The sequence below is a fragment of the Aquarana catesbeiana genome, linkage group LG01 (assembly GCF_042186555.1).
Source record: "Aquarana catesbeiana isolate 2022-GZ linkage group LG01, ASM4218655v1, whole genome shotgun sequence".
NCBI classification, from domain to species: domain Eukaryota; kingdom Metazoa; phylum Chordata; class Amphibia; order Anura; family Ranidae; genus Aquarana; species Aquarana catesbeiana.
Window position 1 is genome coordinate 632850652 of NC_133324.1, and position 24471 is coordinate 632875122.

The following is a 24471-nucleotide window of genomic DNA, read 5'->3' on the forward strand; positions in this document are numbered from 1 at the left end:
GGCTTGAAATACAGGGGCGAATAGTTTTTACAGGGCTGGTCTGCTCTCCCATCACCTAACCCTCCTCTTTTCGCAGCACAGGCTTGGGACCGGCCATGGCAGAGTTAAAAAAACTGAAACCTTGAAGATTGAAAATTGTTCCCTACACCCCGTCGTGATGGCTTAAAATACAGGGGCGAATAGTTTTTACAGGGCTGGTCTGCTCTCCCAGCACCTAACCCTCCTCTTTTCACAGCACGGGCTTGGGACCGGCCATGGCAGAGTTAAAAAAACTGAAACCTTGAAGATTGAAAATTGTTCCCTACACCCCGTCGTGACGGCTTGAAATACAGGGGCGAATGGTTTTTACAGGGCTGGTCTGCTCTCCCTGCACCCAACCCTCCTCTTTTTGCAGCACGGGCTTGGGTCCGGCCATGGCAGAGTTAAAAATCTGAAACCTTGAAGACTGAAAATTGTTCCCCACACCCCGTCGTGACGGCTTGAAAAACAGGGGCGAATAATTTTTACAGTGCTGGTCTGCTCTCCCAGCACCCAACCCTCCTCTTTTCGCAGCACGGGCTTGGGACCAGCCATGGCAGAGTTAAAAAAACTGAAACCTTGAAGATTGAAAATTGTTCCCTACACCCCGTCGTGACGGCTTGAAATACAGGGGTGAATAGTTTTTACAGGGCTGGTCTGCTCTCCCACCACCTAACCCTCCTCTTTTCGCAGCACGGGCTTGGGACCGGCCATGGCAGAGTTAAAAAAACTGAAACCTTGAAGATTGAAAATTGTTCCCTTCATCCCGTCGTGACGGCTTGAAATACAGGGACGAATAGATTTTACAGGGCTGGTCTGCTCTCCCAGCACCTAACCCTCCTCTTTTCGCAGCACGGGCTTGGGACCGGCCATGGCAGAGTTAAAAAAACTGAAACCTTGAAGATTGAAAATTGTTCCCTACACCCCATCGTGACTGCTTAAAATACAGGGGCGAATAGTTTTTACAGGGCTGGTCTGCTCTCCCAGCACCTAACCCTCCTCTTTTCACAGCACGGGCTTGGGACCGGCCATGGCAGAGTTAAAATAACTGAAACCTTGAAGATTGAAAATGGTTCCCTACACCCCGTCGTGACAGCTTGAAATACAGGGGCGAATAGTTTTTTGCAGGGCTGGTCTGCTCTTCCAGCACTTAACCCTCCTCTTTTCGCAGCACGGGCTTGGGACCGGCCATGGCAGAGTTTAAAAAACTGAAACCTTGAAGATTGAAAATTGTTCCCCACACCCCATCGTGACGGCTTGAAATACAGGGGCGAATAGTTTTTACAAGGCTGGTCTGCTCTCCCAGCACCTAACCTTCCTCTTTTCGCAGCACGGGCTTGGGACCGTCCATGGCAGAGTTAAAAAAACTGAAACCTTGATGATTGAAAATTGTTCCCTACACCCCGTCGTGACGGCTTGAAATACAGGGGCAAATAGTTTTTACAGGGCTGGCCTGCTCTCCCAGCACCTAACCCTCCTCTTTTCGCAGCACGGGCTTGGGACCGGCCATGGCAGAGTTAAAAAAAACTGAAACCTTGAAGATTGAAAATTGTTCCCTACACCCCGTCGTGATGGCTTAAAATACAGGGGCGAATAGTTTTTACTGGGCTGGCCTGCTCTCCCAGCACCTAACCCTCCTCTTTTCGCAGCACAGGCTTGGGACCGGCCATGGCAGATTTAAAAATCTGAAACCTTGAAGACTGAAAATTGTTCCCCACACCCCATCATGACGGCTTGAAAAACAGGGGCGAATAATTTTTACAGTGCTGGTCTGCTCTCCCAGCACCTAACCCTCCTCTTTTTGCAGCACGGGCTTGGGACCGGCCATGGCAGAGTTAAAAAACTGAAACCTTGAAGATTGAAAATTGTTCCCTACACCCCGTCGTGATGGCTTGAAATATAGGGGCAAATGGTTTTTACAGGGCTGGTGTGCTCTCCAGCACCGAACCCTCCTCTTTTCTCAGCACGGGCTTGGGACCGGCCATGGCAGAGTTAAAAAACTGAAACCTTGAAGATTGAAAATTGTTCCCCACACCCCGTCGTGACGGCTTGAAATACAGGGGTGAATAGTTTTTACAGGGCTGGTCTGCTCTCCCAGCACCTAACCCTCCTCTTTTTGCAGCACGGGCTTGGGACCGGCCATGGCAGAGTTAAAGAAACTGAAACCTTGAAGATTGAAAATTGTTCCCTTCACCCCGTCGTGACGGCTTGAAATACAGGGACGAATAGTTTTTACAGGGCTGGTCTGCTCTCCCAGCACCTAACCCTCCTCTTTTCGCAGCACGGGCTTGGGACCGGCCATGGCAGAGTTAAAAAAACTTAAACCTTGAAGATTGAAAATTGTTCCCTACACCCCGTCGTGACGGCTTGAAATACAGGGGCGAATAGTTCTTACAGGGCTGGTCTGCTCTCCCAGCACCTAACCCTCCTCTTTTCGCAGCACGGGCTTGGGACCGGCCATGGCAGAGTTAAAAAAACTGAAACCTTGATGATTGAAAATTGGTCCCTACATCCCATCGTGACGGCTTGAAATACAGGGGCGAATAGTTTTTACAGGGCTGGTCTGCTCTCCCAGCACCTAACCCTCCTCTTTTCGCAGCACGGGCTTGGGACCGGCCATGGCAGAGTTAAAAAAACTGAAACCTTGAAGATTGAAAATTGTTCCCTACACCCCGTCGTGACGGCTTGAAATACAGGGGCGAATGGTTTTTACAGGGCTGGTCTGCTCTCCCTGCACCGAACCCTCCTCTTTTCGCAGCACGGGCTTGGGACCGGCCATGACAGAGTTAAAAATCTGAAACCTTGAAGACTGAAAATTGTTCCCCACACCCCATCGTGACGCTTGAAAAACAGGGGCGAATAATTTTTACAGTGCTGGTCTGCTCTCCCAGCACCCAACCCTCCGCTTTTCACAGCACGGGCTTGGGACCAGCCATGGCAGAGTTAAAAAAACTGAAACCTTGAAGATTGGAAATTGTTCCCTACACCCCGTCGTGACGGCTTTAAATACAGGGGCGAATTGTTTTTACAGGGCTAGTCTGCTCTGCCAGCACCTAACCCTCCTCTTTTTGCAGCACGGGCTTGGGACCAGCCATGGCAGAGTTAAAAAAACTGAAACATTGAAGATTGAAAATTGTTCCCTACACCCCGTCGTGATGGCTTGAAATATAGGGGCAAATGGTTTTTACAGGGCTGGTGTGCTCTCCAGCACCGAACCCTCCTCTTTTCTCAGCACGGGCTTGGGACCGGCCATGGCAGAGTTAAAAAAACTGAAACCTTGAAGATTGAAAATTGTTCCCTACACCCCGTCGTGACGGCTTGAAATACAGGGGCGAATAGTTTTTACAGGGCTGGTCTGCTCTCCCAGCACCTAACCCTCCTCTTTTCGCAGCACGGGCTTGGGACCGGCCATGGCAGAGTTAAAAAAACTGAAACCTTGAAGATTGAAAATTGTTCCCTTCACCCCGTCGTGACGGCTTGAAATACAGGGACGAATAGTTTTTACAGGGCTGGTCTGCTCTCCCAGCACCTAACCCTCCTCTTTTCGCAGCACGGGCTTGGGACCGGCCATGGCAGAGTTAAAAAAACTGAAACATTGAAAATTGTTCCCTACACCCCGTCGTGACGGCTTGAAATACAGGGGCGAATAGTTTTTACAGGGCTGGTGTGCTCTCCAGCACCGAACCCTCCTCTTTTCTCAGCACGGGCTTGGGACCGGCCATGGCAGAGTTAAAAAACTGAAACCTTGAAGATTGAAAATTGTTCCCCAAACCCTGTCGTGACGGCTTGAAATACAGGGGCGAATAGTTTTTACAGGGCTGGTCTGCTCTCCCAGCACCTAACCCTCCTCTTTTCGCAGCACGGGCTTGGGACCGGCCATGGCAGAGTTAAAAAAACTGAAACCTTGAAGATTGAAAATTGTTCCCTACACCCCGTCGTGATGGCTTGAAATATAGGGGCAAATGGTTTTTACAGGGCTGGTGTGCTCTCCAGCACCGAACCCTCCTCTTTTCTCAGCACGGGCTTGGGACCGGCCATGGCAGAGTTAAAAAAACTGAAACCTTGAAGATTGAAAATTGTTCCCCACACCCCGTCGTGACGGCTTGAAATACAGGGGCGAATAGTTTTTACAGGGCTGGTCTGCTCTCCCAGCACCTAACCCTCCTCTTTTCGCAGCATGGGCTTGGGACCGGCCATGGCAGAGTTAAAAAAACTGAAACCTTGAAGATTGAAAATTGTTCCCTTCACCCCGTCGTGACGGCTTGAAATACAGGGACGAATAGTTTTTACAGGGCTGGTCTGCTCTCCCAGCACCTAACCCTCCTCTTTTCGCAGCACGGGCTTGGGACCGGCCATGGCAGAGTTAAAAAAACTGAAACCTTGAAGATTGAAAATTGTTACCTACACCCCGTCGTGACGGCTTGAAATAACGGGGCGAATAGTTTTTACAGGGCTGGTCTGCTCTCCCATCACCTAACCCTCCTCTTTTCGCAGCAAGGGCTTGGGACCGGCCATGGCAGAGTTAAAAAAACTGAAACCTTGAAGATTGAAAATTGTTCCCTACACCCCATCGTGACGGCTTAAAATACAGGGGCGAATAGTTTTTACAGGGCTGGTCTGCTCTCCCAGCACCTAACCCTCCTCTTTTCACAGCACGGGCTTGGGACCGGCCATGGCAGAGTTAAAATAACTGAAACCTTGAAGATTGAAAATGGTTCCCTACACCCCGTCGTGACGGCTTGAAATACAGGGGCGAATAGTTTTTTGCAGGGCTGGTCTGCTCTTCCAGCACTTAACCCTCCTCTTTTCGCAGCACGGGCTTGGGACCGGCCATGGCAGAGTTTAAAAAACTGAAACCTTGAAGATTGAAAATTGTTCCCCACACCCCATCGTGACGGCTTGAAATACAGGGGCGAATAGTTTTTACAAGGCTGCTCTGCTCTCCCAGCACCTAACCTTCCTCTTTTCGCAGCACGGGCTTGGGACCGTCCATGGCAGAGTTAAAAAAACTGAAACCTTGATGATTGAAAATTGTTCCCTACACCCCGTCGTGACAGCTTGAAATACAGGGGCGAATAGTTTTTACAGGGCTGGTCTGCTCTCCCAGCACCTAACCCTCCTCTTTTCGCAGCACGGGCTTGGGACCGGCCATGGCAGAGTTAAAAAACTGAAACCTTGAAGATTGAAAATTGTTCCCTACACCCCGTCGTGACGGCTTGAAATACAGGGGCGAATGGTTTTTACAGGGCTGGTCTGATCTCCCTGCACTGATAGGGTTGAAATAATGACTTAGAGTTCCACTTTAATTGTTTCTGTTTTTTTCTTACCTGTGTACGTATCAATTGTTCTATTTAAATTGTTTGTGCTCCTTTCTTACCTGTGTACGTATCAATTGTTCTATTTAAGTTGTTTGTGCTCCTTTCTTACCTGTGTACGTATCAATTGTTCTATCAATCTGTATCTAGATGGAATTTGGAACTGCTGAATAATCATTACATGTTCGCTGATGAGAAACTCTTTGTACCTTAACCTCATTTGGTAATGCCGATAAGATTACTGCTTTTGGAACTGCCTATAAAAGAAGTAAAGGGAGCAGTCCTTTTTTGGATGCTCAGAACTGTGATACAGACATACCTGACTCCGTGTCATTATTCTTATAGAAGCAATAATTTGGCAAAGCAATATAAACTTAAGCAACTTGTTTAAAAGTTGAACCTAACATTTTGGCGCCCGAACAGGGACTCACCGATGATACTACAAGAGGTGGACGAACGCGGCTGACGGAACAAAAAGGAATAGGCATTCCGGGAATCACAGATCAAAAAACCTGCGCAGGTAAGAAAAAGCTTTATTTTTCTTATATTCTGTGCTCCCCTGATTTGTGCCTATCCGTTCTGTCAGTTACGGTTCTCCTGGTTTTAAAACACCAGCCTCTGTAGTGGTGAGTCTAGAATTACTGCATATTTTAGTTTATATTGCTGGAATTATTTGTTTGTTTTGTTATCTGTGTTTGTCTTGTCTGTCTTGTTGAGAAAGTGAATGAGCCTTGTCAAGGATGGTATGAGTTAGAAGGGGATTGCCGAACTAAGCAACGGAATGCGCCTTACCTCACACGATTGGGAACCTGAGGGCTTGTGAGCTTGGGGGTCTGACGCTTATGCTTAACCTCACATCTAACTCATAAACCATAGACGGGTTGAGAGTATAAGCCCTGTCTGCTCCATAAAGCAGGGATAAGAGTGTATGAGAGGGATTCCCAGATACGGGGAGGGAATAAGGTCTCAACAAAGTCCCGAGATCTAGTCGGATACCTGGCCACTTAAAGGAATGCTTGTATATGTTGTAGCCGCATTTTTGTATATATTGTAGCCGCATTCTGGTTTGTTATTGGGCTAGCATATAAAGTAATTATTTATTATTGGGCTAGCATATAAAGTAATTCGGTTTCAGAAATCTCATTCCGGAGAGGTTTCTAGAATTCTAGCACCCTAGGAGGAAGGCAACGAGGAACTAGTGTAACTTAGCTGGTTTGCTATTGGGCTAGCATATAAAGTAATTATTCATTCTTGTATATGTTGTAGCCGCATTATATTGTACACTAAGTGTCCCACACGCTACCTAGGCAGGACTGTTAGAATGGGCCAGAGGAACACAAAACCCCGTCAGGGAATTGTGGCGCACTATACGGTGCCACAGATAATTAAGAACATTTATGGGAAAACCGAAGCACAGGACTTAAAGGATGTCCTTCGTAAATTTAAGGTGAAAGGAGCAGTGGGCTTAGACCCGGATGTATGGAGTGAAATAAAAAGGGACAGACAAGGAGAGGTGTTAGAGAAGCAATGGATGCGTCAGGTTCAATGCTTAATTAAGGTCTCAAATAGAGCGAAAGAAGAGGGGTGGAAGTATAATCCAGATTGTGATGGTTGGGATATGAAAGATAGAAGAACAAAAAATGTCGAGGCTCCCAGCTCAGCTATCCCACCCCCATACACTGACGTAGAACGCAAACCACACAAGATATATCCGGTACTTGAGGGGAGAGGATGGGTTTGTCAGGATTGTGGAGCACAAAACCCAGAATGGGCAGTAGAATGTGTGCATTGTGGGGCACAAAAACCTCATCCAGAAACTGTAGCTCCCGTACGCACTGATATACGCATTGTTCAGGTAAACAATCCAGAATTTGGACAAGCAGCCCATCCAAATGCCCCGCCTACTGTCACTCGTAGAATGCAAATAAGGACTTGGGCACCATGGTCGGCAGACACCCTTATGGCATTAATACAGAGCGCCCCAGACCCGGTAGCAAAGCCAGCTGCTTTTTGTAGATTTGTGACACAGTTAATGAATACACATGAAGCGACCTGGCAGGATGGGGAGGATCTATGCAGACACAAAATGACTCTGACCCTGTTTAACCAGTTTATGACAGAAATAGGTCCACACAGACCTGCAGGACAAGTTGATGGGGATGGCAATTTAGAGACAGGACATGTCAGACATATAGACTCAAGGGCCCCTTTTATTGCTAGATTAGAAGCTTTTTGTTAGGCAAAACAACAGGAGAGGGGGTCCATATCACCCATGAAGCAAATGCCAGGACAGACTGTATCGGAATTTTACTTATCTATGGAAAGTATGATGGCAGATGAGGGATTGGACTTGGCCCTGCCAGTCACAATCCGAGCCTTCAATAGACAATTTATGGAGGGATTAATTCCACAGATAAGTGAGAGACTGAAAGCCTGCACACCAGAGTGGAGGGCAACTAGAGATAGAGGGACGTTGTTACAAAAAGCGCAAGGCATAGAGGCGGACTTAGCAGAAACCAAAGGGAGGAAATCTCATGCTATCAACGCACTCGAGGGTCCCCAAGAGCAAGGTAGAGGTTCCTTTCGCAAACCCCTTACCTGTCACTACTGTAACAAGATTGGTCACATCAGACGCAACTGTAAGAAAAGAATAAGGGATGAAGGAGAGGAAGGTGTTGATTCTCCAGTTAATCAGAGAAGGAACCAGCCCAGGGACAACAAAAATAGTCATATCAGGCAGCAGGGAGATGGTCCACGAGCATGACTCACCCCGGTTTTAGAAAAATCCAAAACAACAATGCTTAAGACAAATATAACGGTTGGTAATAAGAAAATCTCTTGTTTAGTCGATACAGGAGCTTCACGCTCGTTACTTTCTGACTCTGAACTACTCCCTGGCCAAAAATCACCTGACACTTTACTAATAACTGGATATGATGGCATTTTAGCCGACGCCCCGCTTACAAAACCTCTGAAAGTTAAAGTAGGAAACCACATGTTCCTTTCACGCTTTCTGGTATCCAGAGGAGCCCCCACTAATTTGTTAGGAGCTGACATTTTGCAGAAAATAGGAGCTAACATTACCTATCACCCAGATGGCACTGTCACCTTAGCTATAGGGGATAATCAAGAACACATGGAGATGTGTAACCTGATACAATACCTAGAGGAGGAATCGGAATTGTCCGGCACACCTCCTTCAGACTTAGATCAGATTTTGTCGTCCCTTCCAGGAGAACTATGGGAAAAACATCCAGCTGATGTTGGACTTTTGCCCATACCTCCGGTTACCCTACAGCTGATTCCAGGAGCAGTGCTTCCCCAACAAAAGCAGTATCCACTTAGTGCACCCCAAGAGACGGCCATAGAAATGCAGGTCCAATCCTTCTTAAAAAGTGGAGTTCTAAAAGAGGTAAAATCACCGGCAAACACTCCCTTGTACCCGGTTAAAAAGAAATCAGTAGCCGGTAATCCGGTTAAGTATAGAATGGTCCAAGACCTTAGAGCGGTCAACAAAATACTAGCCCCGATGACACCTTTAGTACCCAATCCACATACATTACTGTCACAAATACCATCAACCAGTATGTACTTTACGGTTATAGATTTAGCGAATGCTTTCTTTTCCGTCCCGCTTGCTGAAGAATGCCAACTTTGGTTCGCATTTTCAATAAAAAATCGGCAACTAACCTGGACACGCCTACCTCAGGGTATGGCGCATTCACCTACCTTGTATTCGCAAGCATTGCAAACGGTGTTGGGAGAATGGGTACCACCAGATTCCTGTGTATTGTTACAATATGTGGATGATTTATTGTTATGCTGCCCTGACAAAGAAACTTGTTTGGCCACCACCCTTAATTTGTTGCGATTTTTGGCAGAAAAAGGTTGCAAGGTTAATAAGAAAAAGTTACAAGTGTGTCAGGAAAAAGTTATCTTTTTGGGACATTGTATATCACAGGGTACGAGACATCTCACTGAGGAGAGGGTTCAAGTGATAAAGGGAATGTTACCCCCACGGAATTTCAAACAATTGCGTATGTTTTTAGGTATCATGTCATATTGTAGACAGTGGATACCACATGCTAGCGCTTTGATGCAGCCATTATACGATTGTTTGAAAATTGTACCGTATATGCTTACAGAAATAGCTTATGAGTCGTTTATCACTTTGAAAAAGTTGTTGATTTCTGCCCCGGCTATTGGTATACCAGATTACACCAAGATATTTAATCTGTACATTGCTGAGATCACTGGACACGCCACAGGTGTTCTGACACAGGCACATGTAAAACAAAGACCAGTCGCTTACTTTTCAGCAGCATTAGATCCAGTATCTAGAGGTTCACCGTCTTGTGTACGGGCGGTAGCTGCAGTGTCAATTATCATAGATAAGTCATCAGAGATTGTTCTAGACAATCCAGTCGTAGTGCATACCACACATGACATACATGCAATCTTGTCTCAGGTACAGCCCAAACACATTTCAATGGCTAGGCAATTAAGATTACAGTGTACTTTACTCTTACCTCCAAATGTTACTTTTCAGCGCTGTACAACCTTAAATTTGGCCACCTTTTTGCCTCTTCAGTCACCAGATTTGGCAAGGGGGAATGATAGTACTAATAGTACTAGTGAGAAAAGAAATGAGGACACTGACACTCTTTTGTTTAAAGAAGTAGATCAGCACGATTGTTTTCAGCTCATGGAACAGGAGACAATGGGATTCCCACACGTTACAGATACACCAATTTTAAACGCTGAGTACACCTTGTATATAGATGGTAGTAGGTTTGCTGATGACAAGGGTAAATATCACACAGGGTATGCTGTAGTGACTGATACGCAGGTAATTGAAGCACAGGCCTTACCAGCCCACATGTCAGCACAGGAAGCAGAATTAAAAGCTTTAGAACAAGCCCTAGAATACTTAAAAGAACGAGAAGGGAATATTTACACTGACTCTGCCTACGCTTATGGTGTAGCGCACGATTATGGCCACATATGGAGGGCTAGAGGTTATCTGACAGCAGCAGGTACACCTGTAAAACATGGAGAAGGGATTAAGAGAGTCCTGAACAATCTTCAAAAGGTTAAACGAGTAGCCATTATGAAGATAGCGGCACACACGAGCGCAAAAACAATTGAGGCAAAAGGAAATGCATTTGCAGATTTGACTGCAAAACAGGCAGCTCTAGGGGAAGGAAGCCCTGAGACCTTAGCAGCGGTAGAGGTGAGTATCCCAGAACCAACATGGCAGCAGCTGAGTAAATTACAGGAGCAAGCAGGGGAGAGCGAGAAAGATAAGTGGGTCGGGATGGGAGCAGCACCAGACCTTGACAATGTATGGAGGGAAGGAGGCAAAATATGCCTGCCTGCCTCTCTGTACCCAGAAATGGCAGCGGCAGTTCACCTACCCACACACGTCAGTTCCAATTCCATGTATAGGATTGTGAACCAAGGATGGCTCGCCCCTGGATTCAGTAGCACTGCAAGAAACTACTGTGCAGCCTGCCAAATCTGTCTCCTGAATAACCCAGGACAGAGAGTAAAAACCCCATGTAAACACCAGGTCCGGGCCCAATACCCCTTCCAGAGACTGCAAATTGATTACATACAAATGCCTAAGAGCGGCCCTTTTGAATTTGTCCTCGTGTGTATCGATTTATTCTCAGGTTGGCCCGAAAGTTATCCAGTAAAATCGGCTACAGCTAAAGCCACAGCTAAGAAACTGATCACTGAGTTAATACCTAGGTTTGGTCTTCCTGAAACCATAGAATCAGATAGGGGGACACACTTTACAGGAGAAATCATGCAGAATGTGATGACCATGTTAGGGGTTCAACAAAGTTTTCACACCCCTTACCACCCACAGAGTTCAGGATCAGTGGAGAGAGTAAATGGGACAATAAAGTTAAAAATACAAAAAGCCATGCAAGAGTTAAACAAGCCTTGGCCAGAATGCCTGCCTTTGGCTTTGTTCTCTATAAGGTACACTCCAACAGGAAAGACAGGATTATCCCCATATGAGATACTTTTTGGGAATGCACCTAGATTGGGTTTATACTTTCCACAGAGTATGCAATTGCAATGTGATAGTTTGACTGCATATGTGATACAATTACAACAACGTCTAACTAAGATCCACAAAAGTGTGTATTCTTCTCTTCCAGACCCTAATTCAATAACAGGTACACATACTCTGCTACCAGGGGATTATGTATATGTGAAGAAACACACCAGAAAGACATTGGAACCCAGGTTTGAAGGTCCTTACCAAGTACTCTTGACCACAGCCACCTCAGTAAAGCTGGAAGGAAAACCTACCTGGATACATGCATCACATTGCAAGAAACAACCCGAGAAAACAACATGATGAAATATCTACTTACAGATTTTTTGTTGAAGATTGTTGTTTTACAAATATATGCATGGACTCCTGGTATTAATGTACTTGAAGTAGAGGAAACAACAACTTTCAAATGGGCTATAGATGATCCTAAAGTAGCAAATTATTATTGACAAAGGTAGACTAGTACATCTTTCCTCACAGATACAACAGGATACTGCACCACATTGGTGGGATATATTTAGTGGAATGTCTTCTACACCAACCAATACCTTTCACTGGTTGTTAAGTCCAATGGTAATTATTATTCTAATATTAATATCACTTACAATCACGAATATATGTGTATACAGGAAAATAAATAGGAAAATTAGGAGAATAGACAGGGTATACTGATAAGTGTGTATTGACATCACCCTACTCCTATAAAACTCCTCTTCTTGAATTTTAAGATGTTGGTAATACCTAGGGGGATGGGTTCTACCCCTCTGACAACTCGCGGTCAGGGAAAGGACTCTGGGGAAAAACTGACTAGAACTTATTCATGAGGACCCAGGGGGAAGGAGAGGATGATGTCAAAGGGGGAAATTGATAGGGTTGAAATAATGACTTAGAGTTCCACTTTAATTGTTTCTGTTTTTTTCTTACCTGTGTACGTATCAATTGTTCTATTTAAATTGTTTGTGCTCCTTTCTTACCTGTGTACGTATCAATTGTTCTATTTAAGTTGTTTGTGCTCCTTTCTTACCTGTGTACGTATCAATTGTTCTATCAATCTGTATCTAGATGGAATTTGGAACTGCTGAATAATCATTACATGTTCGCTGATGAGAAACTCTTTGTACCTTAACCTCATTTGGTAATGCCGATAAGATTACTGCTTTTGGAACTGCCTATAAAAGAAGTAAAGGGAGCAGTCCTTTTTTGGATGCTCAGAACTGTGATACAGACATACCTGACTCCGTGTCATTATTCTTATAGAAGCAATAATTTGGCAAAGCAATATAAACTTAAGCAACTTGTTTAAAAGTTGAACCTAACCCAACCCTCCTCTTTTTGCAGCACGGGCTTGGGTCCGGCCATGGCAGAGTTAAAAATCTGAAACCTTGAAGACTGAAAATTGTTCCCCACACCCCATCATGACGGCTTGAAAAACAGGGGCGAATAATTTTTACAGTGCTGGTCTGCTCTCCCAGCACCCAACCCTCCTCTTTTCGCAGCACGGGCTTGGGACCAGCCATGGCAGAGTTAAAAAAACTGAAAGCTTGAAGATTGAAAATTGTTCCCTACACCCCGTCGTGACGGCTTGAAATACAGGGGTGAATAGTTTTTACAGGGCTGGTCTGCTCTCCCACCACCTAACCCTCCTCTTTTCGCAGCACGGGCTTGGGACCGGCCATTGCAGAGTTAAAAAAACTGAAACCTTGAAGATTGAAAATTGTTCCCTTCACCCCGTTGTGACGGCTTGAAATACAGGGACGAATAGTTTTTACAGGGCTGGTCTGCTCTCCCAGCACCTAACCCTCCTCTTTTCGCAGCACGGGCTTGGGACCGGCCATGGCAGAGTTAAAAAAACTGAAACCTTGAAGATTGAAAATTGTTCCCTACACCCCGTCGTGACGGCTTGAAATACAGGGGCGAATAGTTTTTACAGGGCTGGTCTGCTCTCCCATCACCTAACCCTCCTCTTTTCGCAGCACAGGCTTGGGACCGGCCATGGCAGAGTTAAAAAAACTGAAACCTTGAAGATTGAAAATTGTTCCCTACACCCCGACGTGATGGCTTAAAATACAGGGGCGAATAGTTTTTACAGGGCTGGTCTGCTCTCCCAGCACCTAACCCTCCTCTTTTCGCAGCACGGGCTTGGGACCGGCCATGGCAGAGTTAAAAAAACTGAAAACTTGATGATTGAAAATTGTTCCCTACACCCCGTCGTGACGGCTTGAAATACAGGGGCGAATAGTTTTTACAGGGCTGGTCTGCTCTTCCAGCACCTAACCCTCCTCTTTTCGCAGCACGGGCTTGGGACCGGCCATGGCAGAGTTAAAAAACTGAAACCTTGAAGATTGAAAATTGTTCCTTACACCCCGTCGTGACGGCTTGAAATACAGGGGCGAATGGTTTTTACAGGGCTGGTCTGATCTCCCTGCACCCAACCCTCCTCTTTTTGCAGCACGGGCTTGGGTCCGGCCATGGCAGAGTTAAAAATCTGAAACCTTGAAGACTGAAAATTGTTCCCCACACACCATCGTGATGGCTTGAAAAACAGGGGCGAATAATTTTTACAGTGCTGGTCTGCTCTCCCAGCACCCAACCCTCCTCTTTTCGCAGCACGGGCTTGGGACCAGCCATGGCAGAGTTAAAAAAACTGAAACCTTGAAGATTGAAAATTGTTCCCTACACCCCGTCGTGACGGCTTGAAATACAGGGGTGAATAGTTTTTACAGGGCTGGTCTGCTCTCCCACCACCTAACCCTCCTCTTTTCGCAGCACGGGCTTGGGATCGGCCATGGCAGAGTTAAAAAAACTGAAACCTTGAAGATTGAAAATTGTTCCCTTCACCCCGTCATGACAGCTTGAAATACAGGGACGAATAGTTTTTACAGGGCTGGTCTGCTCTCCCAGCACCTAACCCTCCTCTTTTCGCAGCACGGGCTTGGGACCGGCCATGGCAGAGTTAAAAAAACTGAAACCTTGAAGATTGAAAATTGTTCCCTACACCCCATCGTGATGGCTTGAAATACAGGGGCGAATAGTTTTTACAGGGCTGGTCTGCTCTCCCATCACCTAACCCTCCTCTTTTCGCAGCACGGGTTTGGGACCGGCCATAGCAGAGTTAAAAAAACTGAAACCTTGAAGATTGAAAATTGTTCCCTACACCCCGTCGTGACGGCTTAAAATACAGGGGCGAATAGTTTTTACAGGGCTGGTCTGCTCTCCCAGCACCTAACCCTCCTCTTTTCGCAGCACGGGCTTGGGACCGGCTATTGCAGAGTTAAAAAAACTGAAACCTTGAAGATTGAAAATTGTTCCCTACACCCCGTCAAGACGGCTTGAAATACAGGGGCGAATAGTTTTTACAGGGCTGGTCTGCTCTCCCAGCACCTAACCCTCCTCTTTTCGCAGCACGGGCTTGGGACCGGCCATGGCAGAGTTAAAAAAACTGAAACCTTGAAGATTGAAAATTGTTCCCTACACCCCATCGTGACGGCTTAAAATACAGGGGCGAATAGTTTTTACAGGGCTGGTCTGCTCTCCCAGAACCTAACCCTCCTCTTTTCGCAGCACGGGCTTGGGACCGGCCATGGCAGAGTTAAAAATCTGAAACCTTGAAGACTGAAAATTGTTCCCCACACCCCATCGTGACGGCTTGAAAATCAGGGGCGAATAATTTTTACAGTGCTGGTCTGCTCTCCCAGCACCTAACCCTCCTCTTTTTGCAGCACGGGCTTGGGACCGGCCATGGCAGAGTTAAAAAACTGAAACCTTGAAGATTGAAAATTGTTCCTTACACCCCGTTGTGATGGCTTGAAATATAGGGGCAAAAGGTTTTTAAAGGGCTGGTGTGCTCTCCAGCACCGAACCCTCCTCTTTTCGCAGCACGGGCTTGGGACCGGCCATTTCAGAGTTAAAAAAACTGAAACCTTGAAGATTGAAAATTGTTCCCTACACCCCATTGTGACGGCTTTAAATACAGGGGCGAATAGTTTTTACAGGGCTGGTCTGCTCTCCCAGCACCTAACCCTCCTCTTTTCGCAGCACGGGCTTGGGACCGGCCATGGCAGAGTTAAAAAAACTGAAACCTTGAAGATTGAAAATTGTTCCCTACACCCCGTCGTGACGGCTTGAAATACAGGGGCGAATAGTTTTGACAGGGCTGGTCTGCTCTCCCAGCACCTAACCCTCCTCTTTTTGCAGCACGGGCTTGGGACCAGCCATGGCAGAGTTAAAAAAACTGAAACCTTGAAGATTGAAAATTGTTCCCTACACCCCGTCGTGATGGCTTGAAATATAGGGGCAAATGGTTTTTACAGGGCTGGTGTGCTCTCCAGCACCGAACCCTCCTCTTTTCTCAGCACGGGCTTGGGACCGGCCATGGCAGAGTTAAAAAAACTGAAACCTTGAAGATTGAAAATTGTTCCCCACACCCCGTCGTGACGGCTTGAAATACAGGGGCGAATAGTTTTTACAGGGCTGGTCTGCTCTCCCAGCACCTAACCCTCCTCTTTTCGCAGCACGGGCTTGGGACCGGCCATGGCAGAGTTAAAAAAACTGAAACCTTGAAGATTGAAAATTGTTCCCTTCATCCCGTCGTGACGGCTTGAAATACAGGGACGAATAGTTTTTACAGGGCTGGTCTGCTCTCCCATCACCTAACCCTCCTCTTTTCGCAGCACAGGCTTGGGACCGGCCATGGCAGAGTTAAAAAAACTGAAACCTTGAAGATTGAAAATTGTTCCCTACACCCCGTCGTGATGGCTTAAAATACAGGGGCGAATAGTTTTTACAGGGCTGGTCTGCTCTCCCAGCACCTAACCCTCCTCTTTTCGCAGCACGGGCTTGGGACCGGCCATGGCAGAGTTAAAAAAACTGAAAACTTGATGATTGAAAATTGTTCCCTACACCCCGTCGTGACGGCTTGAAATACAGGGGCGAATAGTTTTTACAGGGCTGGTCTGCTCTCCCAGCACCTAACCCTCCTCTTTTCGCAGCACGGGCTTGGGACCGGCCATGGCAGAGTTAAAAAACTGAAACCTTGCAGATTGAAAATTGTTCCCTACACCCCGTCGTGACGGCTTGAAATACAGGGGCGAATGGTTTTTACAGGGCTGGTCTGATCTCCCTGCACCCAACCCTCCTCTTTTTGCAGCACGGGCTTGGGTCCGGCCATGGCAGAGTTAAAAATCTGAAACCTTGAAGACTGAAAATTGTTCCCCACACCCCATCGTGACGGCTTGAAAAACAGGAGTGAATAATTTTTACAGTGCTGGTCTGCTCTCCCAGCACCCAACCCTCCTCTTTTCGCAGCACGGGCTTGGGACCAGCCATGGCAGAGTTAAAAAAACTGAAACCTTGAAGATTGAAAATTGTTCCCTACACCCCGTCGTGACGGCTTGAAATACAGGGGTGAATAGTTTTTACAGGGCTGGTCTGCTCTCCCACCACCTAACCCTCCTCTTTTCGCAGCACGGGCTTGGGATCGGCCATGGCAGAGTTAAAAAAACTGAAACCTTGAAGATTGAAAATTGTTCCCTTCACCCCGTCATGACGGCTTGAAATACAGGGACGAATAGTTTTTACAGGGCTGGTCTGCTCTCCCAGCACCTAACCCTCCTCTTTTCGCAGCACGGGCTTGGGACCGGCCATGGCAGAGTTAAAAAAACTGAAACCTTGAAGATTGAAAATTGTTCCCTACAGCCCGTCGTGACAGCTTGAAATACAGGGGCGAATAGTTTTTACAGGGCTGGTCTGCTCTCCCAGCACCTAACCCTCCTCTTTTCGCAGCACGGGCTTGGGACCGGCTATTGCAGAGTTAAAAAAACTGAAACCTTGAAGATTGAAAATTGTTCCCTACACCCCGTCAAGACGGCTTGAAATACAGGGGCGAATAGTTTTTACAGGGCTGGTCTGCTCTCCCAGCACCTAACCCTCCTCTTTTCGCAGCACGGGCTTGGGACCGGCCATGGCAGAGTTAAAAAAACTGAAACCTTCAAGATTGAAAATTGTTCCCTACACCCCATCGTGACGGCTTAAAATACAGGGGCGAATAGTTTTTACAGGGCTGGTCTGCTCTCCCAGAACCTAACCCTCCTCTTTTTGCAGCATGGGCTTGGGACCGGCCATGGCAGAGTTAAAAATCTGAAACCTTGAAGACTGAAAATTGTTCCCCACACCCCATCGTGACGGCTTGAAAATCAGGGGCGAATAATTTTTACAGTGCTGGTCTGCTCTCCCAGCACCTAACCCTCCTCTTTTTGCAGCACGGGCTTGGGAAAGGCCATGGCAGAGTTAAAAAACTGAAACCTTGAAGATTGAAAATTGTTCCTTACACCTCGTTGTGATGGCTTGAAATATAGGGGCAAAAGGTTTTTAAAGGGCTGGTGTGCTCTCCAGCACCGAACCCTCCTCTTTTCGCAGCACGGGCTTGGGACCGGCCATTTCAGAGTTAAAAAAACTGAAACCTTGAAGATTGAAAATTGTTCCCTACACCCCGTTGTGACGGCTTTAAATACAGGGGTGAATAGTTTTTACAGGGCTGGTCTGCTCTCCCAGCACCTAACCCTCCTCTTTTCGCAGCACGGGCTTGGGACCGGCCATGGCAGAGTTAAAAAAACTGAAACCTTGAAGATTGAAAATTGTTCCCTACACCCCATCGTGACGGCTTTAAATACAGGGGCGAATAGTTTTGACAGGGCTGGTCTGCTCTCCCAGCACCTAACCCTCCTCTTTTTGCAGCACGGGCTTGGGACCAGCCATGGCAGAGTTAAAAAAACTGAAACCTTGAAGATTGAAAATTGTTCCCTACACCCCGTTGTGATGGCTTGAAATATAGGGGCAAATGGTTTTTACAGGGCTGGTGTGCTCTCCAGCACCGAACCCTCCTCTTTTCTCAGCACGGGCTTGGGACCAGCCATGGCAGAGTTAAAAAAACTGAAACCTTGAAGATTGAAAATTGTTCCCTTCACCCCGTCATGACAGCTTGAAATACAGGGACGAATAGTTTTTACAGGGCTGGTCTGCTCTCCCAGCACCTAACCCTCCTCTTTTCGCAGCACGGGCTTGGGACCGGCCATGGCAGAGTTAAAAAAACTGAAACCTTGAAGATTGAAAATTGTTCCCTACACCCCATCGTGATGGCTTGAAATACAGGGGCGAATAGTTTTTACAGGGCTGGTCTGCTCTCCCATCACCTAACCCTCCTCTTTTCGCAGCACGGGCTTGGGACCGGCCATAGCAGAGTTAAAAAAACTGAAACCTTGAAGATTGAAAATTGTTCCCTACACCCCGTCGTGACGGCTTAAAATACAGGGGCGAATAGTTTTTACAGGGCTGGTCTGCTCTCCCAGCACCTAACCCTCCTCTTTTCGCAGCACGGGCTTGGGACCGGCTATTGCAGAGTTAAAAAAACTGAAACCTTGAAGATTGAAAATTGTTCCCTACACCCCGTCAAGACGGCTTGAAATACAGGGGCGAATAGTTTTGACAGGGCTGGTCTGCTCTCCCAGCACCTAACCCTCCTCTTTTTGCAGCACGGGCTTGGGACCAGCCATGGCAGAGTTAAAAAAACTGAAACCTTGAAGATTGAAAATTGTTCCCTACACCCCGTCGTGATGGCTTGAAATATAGGGGCAAATGGTTTTTACAGGGCTGGTGTGCTCTCCAGCACCGAACCCTCCTCTTTTCTCAGCACGGGCTTGGGACCGGCCATGGCAGAGTTAAAAAAACTGAAACCTTGAAGATTGAAAATTGTTCCCCACACCCCGTCGTGACGGCTTGAAATACAGGGGCGAATAGTTTTTACAGGGCTGGTCTGCTCTCCCAGCACCTAACCCTCCTCTTTTCGCAGCACGGGCTTGGGACCGGCCATGGCAGAGTTAAAAAAACTGAAACCTTGAAGATTGAAAATTGTTCCCTTCATCCCGTCGTGACGGCTTGAAATACAGGGACGAATCATTTTTACAGGGCTGGTCTGCTCTCCCATCACCTAACCCTCCTCTTTTCGCAGCACAGGCTTGGGACCGGCCATGGCAGAGTTAAAAAAACTGAAACCTTGAAGATTGAAAATTGTTCCCTACACCCCGTCGTGATGGCTTAAAATACAGGGGCGAATAGTTTTTACAGGGCTGGTCTGCTCTCCCAGCACCTAACCCTCCTCTTTTTGCAGCACGGGCTTGGGACCGGCCATGGCAGAGTTAAAAAAACTGAAAACTTGATGATTGAAAATTGTTCCCTACACCCCGTCGTGACGGCTTGAAATACAGGGGCGAATAGTTTTTACAGGGCTGGTCTGCTCTCCCAGCACCTAACCCTCCTCTTTTCGCAGCACGGGCTTGGGACCGGCCATGGCAGAGTTAAAAAACTGAAACCTTGCAGATTGAAAATTGTTCCCTACACCCCGTCGTGACGGCTTGAAATACAGGGGCGAATGGTTTTTACAGGGCTGGTCTGATCTCCCTGCACCCAACCCTCCTCTTTTTGCAGCACGGGCTTGGGTCCGGCCATGGCAGAGTTAAAAATCTGAAACCTTGAAGACTGAAAATTGTTCCCCACACCCCATCGTGACGGCTTGAAAAACAGGAGTGAATAATTTTTACAGTGCTGGTCTGCTCTCCCAGCACCCAACCCTCTTTTCGCAGCACGGGCTTGGGACCAGCCATGGCAGAGTTAAAAAAACTGAAACCTTGAAGATTGAAAATTGTTCCCTACACCCCGTCGTGATGGCTTGAAATACAGGGGTGAATAGTTTTTACAGGGCTGGTCTGCTCTCCCACCACCTAACCCTCCTCTTTTCGCAGCACGGGCTTGGGATCGGCCATGGCAGAGTTAAAAAAACTGAAACCTTGAAGATTGAAAATTGTTCCCTTCACCCCGTCATGACGGCTTGAAATACAGGGACGAATAGTTTTTACAGGGCTGGTCTGCTCTCCCAGCACCTAACCCTCCTCTTTTCGCAGCACGGGCTTGGGACCGGCCATGGCAGAGTTAAAAAAACTGAAACCTTGAAGATTGAAAATTGTTCCCTACACCCCGTTGTGATGGCTTGAAATATAGGGGCAAATGGTTTTTACAGGGCTGGTGTGCTCTCCAGCACCGAACCCTCCTCTTTTCTCAGCACGGGCTTGGGACCAGCCATGGCAGAGTTAAAAAAACTGAAACCTTGAAGATTGAAAATTGTTCCCTTCACCCCGTCATGACAGCTTGAAATACAGGGACGAATAGTTTTTACAGGGCTGGTCTGCTCTCCCAGCACCTAACCCTCCTCTTTTCGCAGCACGGGCTTGGGACCGGCCATGGCAGAGTTAAAAAAACTGAAACCTTGAAGATTGAAAATTGTTCCCTACACCCCATCGTGATGGCTTGAAATACAGGGGCGAATAGTTTTTACAGGGCTGGTCTGCTCTCCCATCACCTAACCCTCCTCTTTTCGCAGCACGGGCTTGGGACCGGCCATAGCAGAGTTAAAAAAACTGAAACCTTGAAGATTGAAAATTGTTCCCTACACCCCGTCGTGACGGCTTAAAATACAGGGGCGAATAGTTTTTACAGGGCTGGTCTGCTCTCCCAGCACCTAACCCTCCTCTTTTCGCAGCACGGGCTTGGGACCGGCTATTGCAGAGTTAAAAAAACTGAAACCTTGAAGATTGAAAATTGTTCCCTACACCCCGTCAAGACGGCTTGAAATACAGGGGCGAATAGTTTTGACAGGGCTGGTCTGCTCTCCCAGCACCTAACCCTCCTCTTTTTGCAGCACGGGCTTGGGACCAGCCATGGCAGAGTTAAAAAAACTGAAACCTTGAAGATTGAAAATTGTTCCCTACACCCCGTCGTGATGGCTTGAAATATAGGGGCAAATGGTTTTTACAGGGCTGGTGTGCTCTCCAGCACCGAACCCTCCTCTTTTCTCAGCACGGGCTTGGGACCGGCCATGGCAGAGTTAAAAAAACTGAAACCTTGAAGATTGAAAATTGTTCCCCACACCCCGTCGTGACGGCTTGAAATACAGGGGCGAATAGTTTTTACAGGGCTGGTCTGCTCTCCCAGCACCTAACCCTCCTCTTTTCGCAGCACGGGCTTGGGACCGGCCATGGCAGAGTTAAAAAAACTGAAACCTTGAAGATTGAAAATTGTTCCCTTCATCCCGTCGTGACGGCTTGAAATACAGGGACGAATCATTTTTACAGGGCTGGTCTGCTCTCCCATCACCTAACCCTCCTCTTTTCGCAGCACAGGCTTGGGACCGGCCATGGCAGAGTTAAAAAAACTGAAACCTTGAAGATTGAAAATTGTTCCCTACACCCCGTCGTGATGGCTTAAAATACAGGGGCGAATAGTTTTTACAGGGCTGGTCTGCTCTCCCAGCACCTAACCCTCCTCTTTTTGCAGCACGGGCTTGGGACCGGCCATGGCAGAGTTAAAAAAACTGAAAACTTGATGATTGAAAATTGTTCCCTACACCCCGTCGTGACGGCTTGAAATACAGGGGCGAATAGTTTTTACAGGGCTGGTCTGCTCTCCCAGCACCTAACCCTCCTCTTTTCGCAGCACGGGCTTGGGACCGGCCATGGCAGAGTTAAAAAACTGAAACCTTGCAGATTGAAAATTGTTCCCTACACCCCGTCGTGACGGCTTGAAATACAGGGGCGAATGGTTTTTACAGGGCTGGTCTGATCTCCCTGCACCCAACCCTCCTCTTTTTGCAGCACGGGCTTGGGTCCGGCCATGGCAGAGTTAAAAATCTGAAACCTTGAAGACTGAAAATTGTTCCCCACACCCCATCGTGACGGCTTGAAAAACAGGAGTGAATAATTTTTACAGTGCTGGTCTGCTCTCCCAGCACCCAACCCTCTTTTCGCAGCACGGGCTTGGGACCAGCCATGGCAGAGTTAAAAAAACTGAAACCTTGAAGATTGAAAATTGTTCCCTACACCCCGTCGTGACGGCTTGAAATACAGGGGTGAATAGTTTTTACAGGGCTGGTCTGCTCTCCCACCACCTAACCCTCCTCTTTTCGCAGCACGGGCTTGGGATCGGCCATGGCAGAGTTAAAAAAACTGAAACCTTGAAGATTGAAAATTGTTCCCTTCACCCCGTCATGACGGCTTGAAATACAGGGACGAATAGTTTTTACAGGGCTGGTCTGCTCTCCCAGCACCTAACCCTCCTCTTTTCGCAGCACGGGCTTGGGACCGGCCATGGCAGAGTTAAAAAAACTGAAACCTTGAAGATTGAAAATTGTTCCCTACAGCCCGTCGTGACAGCTTGAAATACAGGGGTGAATAGTTTTTACAGGGCTGGTCTGCTCTCCCAGCACCTAACCCTCCTCTTTTCGCAGCACGGGCTTGGGACCGGCTATTGCAGAGTTAAAAAAACTGAAACCTTGAAGATTGAAAATTGTTCCCTACACCCCGTCAAGACGGCTTGAAATACAGGGGCGAATAGTTTTTACAGGGCTGGTCTGCTCTCCCAGCACCTAACTCTCCTCTTTTCACAGCACGGGCTTGGGACCGGCCATGGCAGAGTTAAAAAAACTGAAACCTTCAAGATTGAAAATTGTTCCCTACACCCCATCGTGACGGCTTAAAATACAGGGGCAAATAGTTTTTACAGGGCTGGTATGCTCTCCCAGAACCTAACCCTCCTCTTTTTGCAGCACGGGCTTGGGACCGGCCATGGCAGAGTTAAAAATCTGAAACCTTGAAGACTGAAAATTGTTCCCCACACCCCATCGTGACGGCTTGAAAATCAGGGGCGAATAATTTTTACAGTGCTGGTCTGCTCTCCCAGCACCTAACCCTCCTCTTTTTGCAGCACGGGCTTGGGAAAGGCCATGGCAGAGTTAAAAAACTGAAACCTTGAAGATTGAAAATTGTTCCTTACACCCCGTTGTGATGGCTTGAAATATAGGGGCAAAAGGTTTTTAAAGGGCTGGTGTGCTCTCCAGCACCGAACCCTCCTCTTTTCGCAGCACGGGCTTGGGACCGGCCATGACAGAGTTAAAAATCTGAAACCTTGAAGACTGAAAATGGTTCCCTACACCCCGTCGTGACAGCTTGAAATACAGGGGCGAATAGTTTTTTGCAGGGCTGGTCTGCTCTTCCAGCACTTAACCCTCCTATTTTCGCAGCACGGGCTTGGGACCGGCCATGGCAGAGTTTAAAAAACTGAAACCTTGAAGATTGAAAATTGTTCCCCACACCCCATCGTGACGGCTTGAAATACAGGGGCGAATAGTTTTTACAAGGCTGGTCTGCTCTCCCAGCACCTAACCTTCCTCTTTTCGCAGCACGGGCTTGGGACCGGCCATGGCAGAGTTAAAAAAACTGAAACCTTGATGATTGAAAATTGTTCCCTACACCCCGTCGTGACAGCTTGAAATACAGGGGCAAATAGTTTTTACAGGGCTGGCCTGCTCTCCCAGCACCTAACCCTCCTCTTTTCGCAGCACGGGCTTGGGACCGGCCATGGCAGAGTTAAAAAAAACTGAAACCTTGAAGATTGAAAATTGTTCCCTACACCCCGTCGTGACGGCTTAAAATACAGGGGCGAATAGTTTTTACTGGGCTGGCCTGCTCTCCCAGCACCTAACCCTCCTCTTTTCGCAGCACAGGCTTGGGACCGGCCATGGCAGATTTAAAAATCTGAAACCTTGAAGACTGAAAATTGTTCCCCACACCCCATCATGACGGCTTGAAAAACAGGGGCGAATAATTTTTACAGTGCTGGTCTGCTCTCCCAGCACCTAACCCTCCTCTTTTTGCAGCACGGGCTTGGGACCGGCCATGGCAGAGTTAAAAAACTGAAACCTTGAAGATTGAAAATTGTTCCCTACACCCCGTCGTGATGGCTTGAAATATAGGGGCAAATGGTTTTTACAGGGCTGGTGTGCTCTCCAGCACCGAACCCTCCTCTTTTCTCAGCACGGGCTTGGGACCGGCCATGGCAGAGTTAAAAAACTGAAACCTTGAAGATTGAAAATTGTTCCCCACACCCCGTCGTGACGGCTTGAAATACAGGGGTGAATAGTTTTTACAGGGCTGGTCTGCTCTCCCAGCACCTAACCCTCCTCTT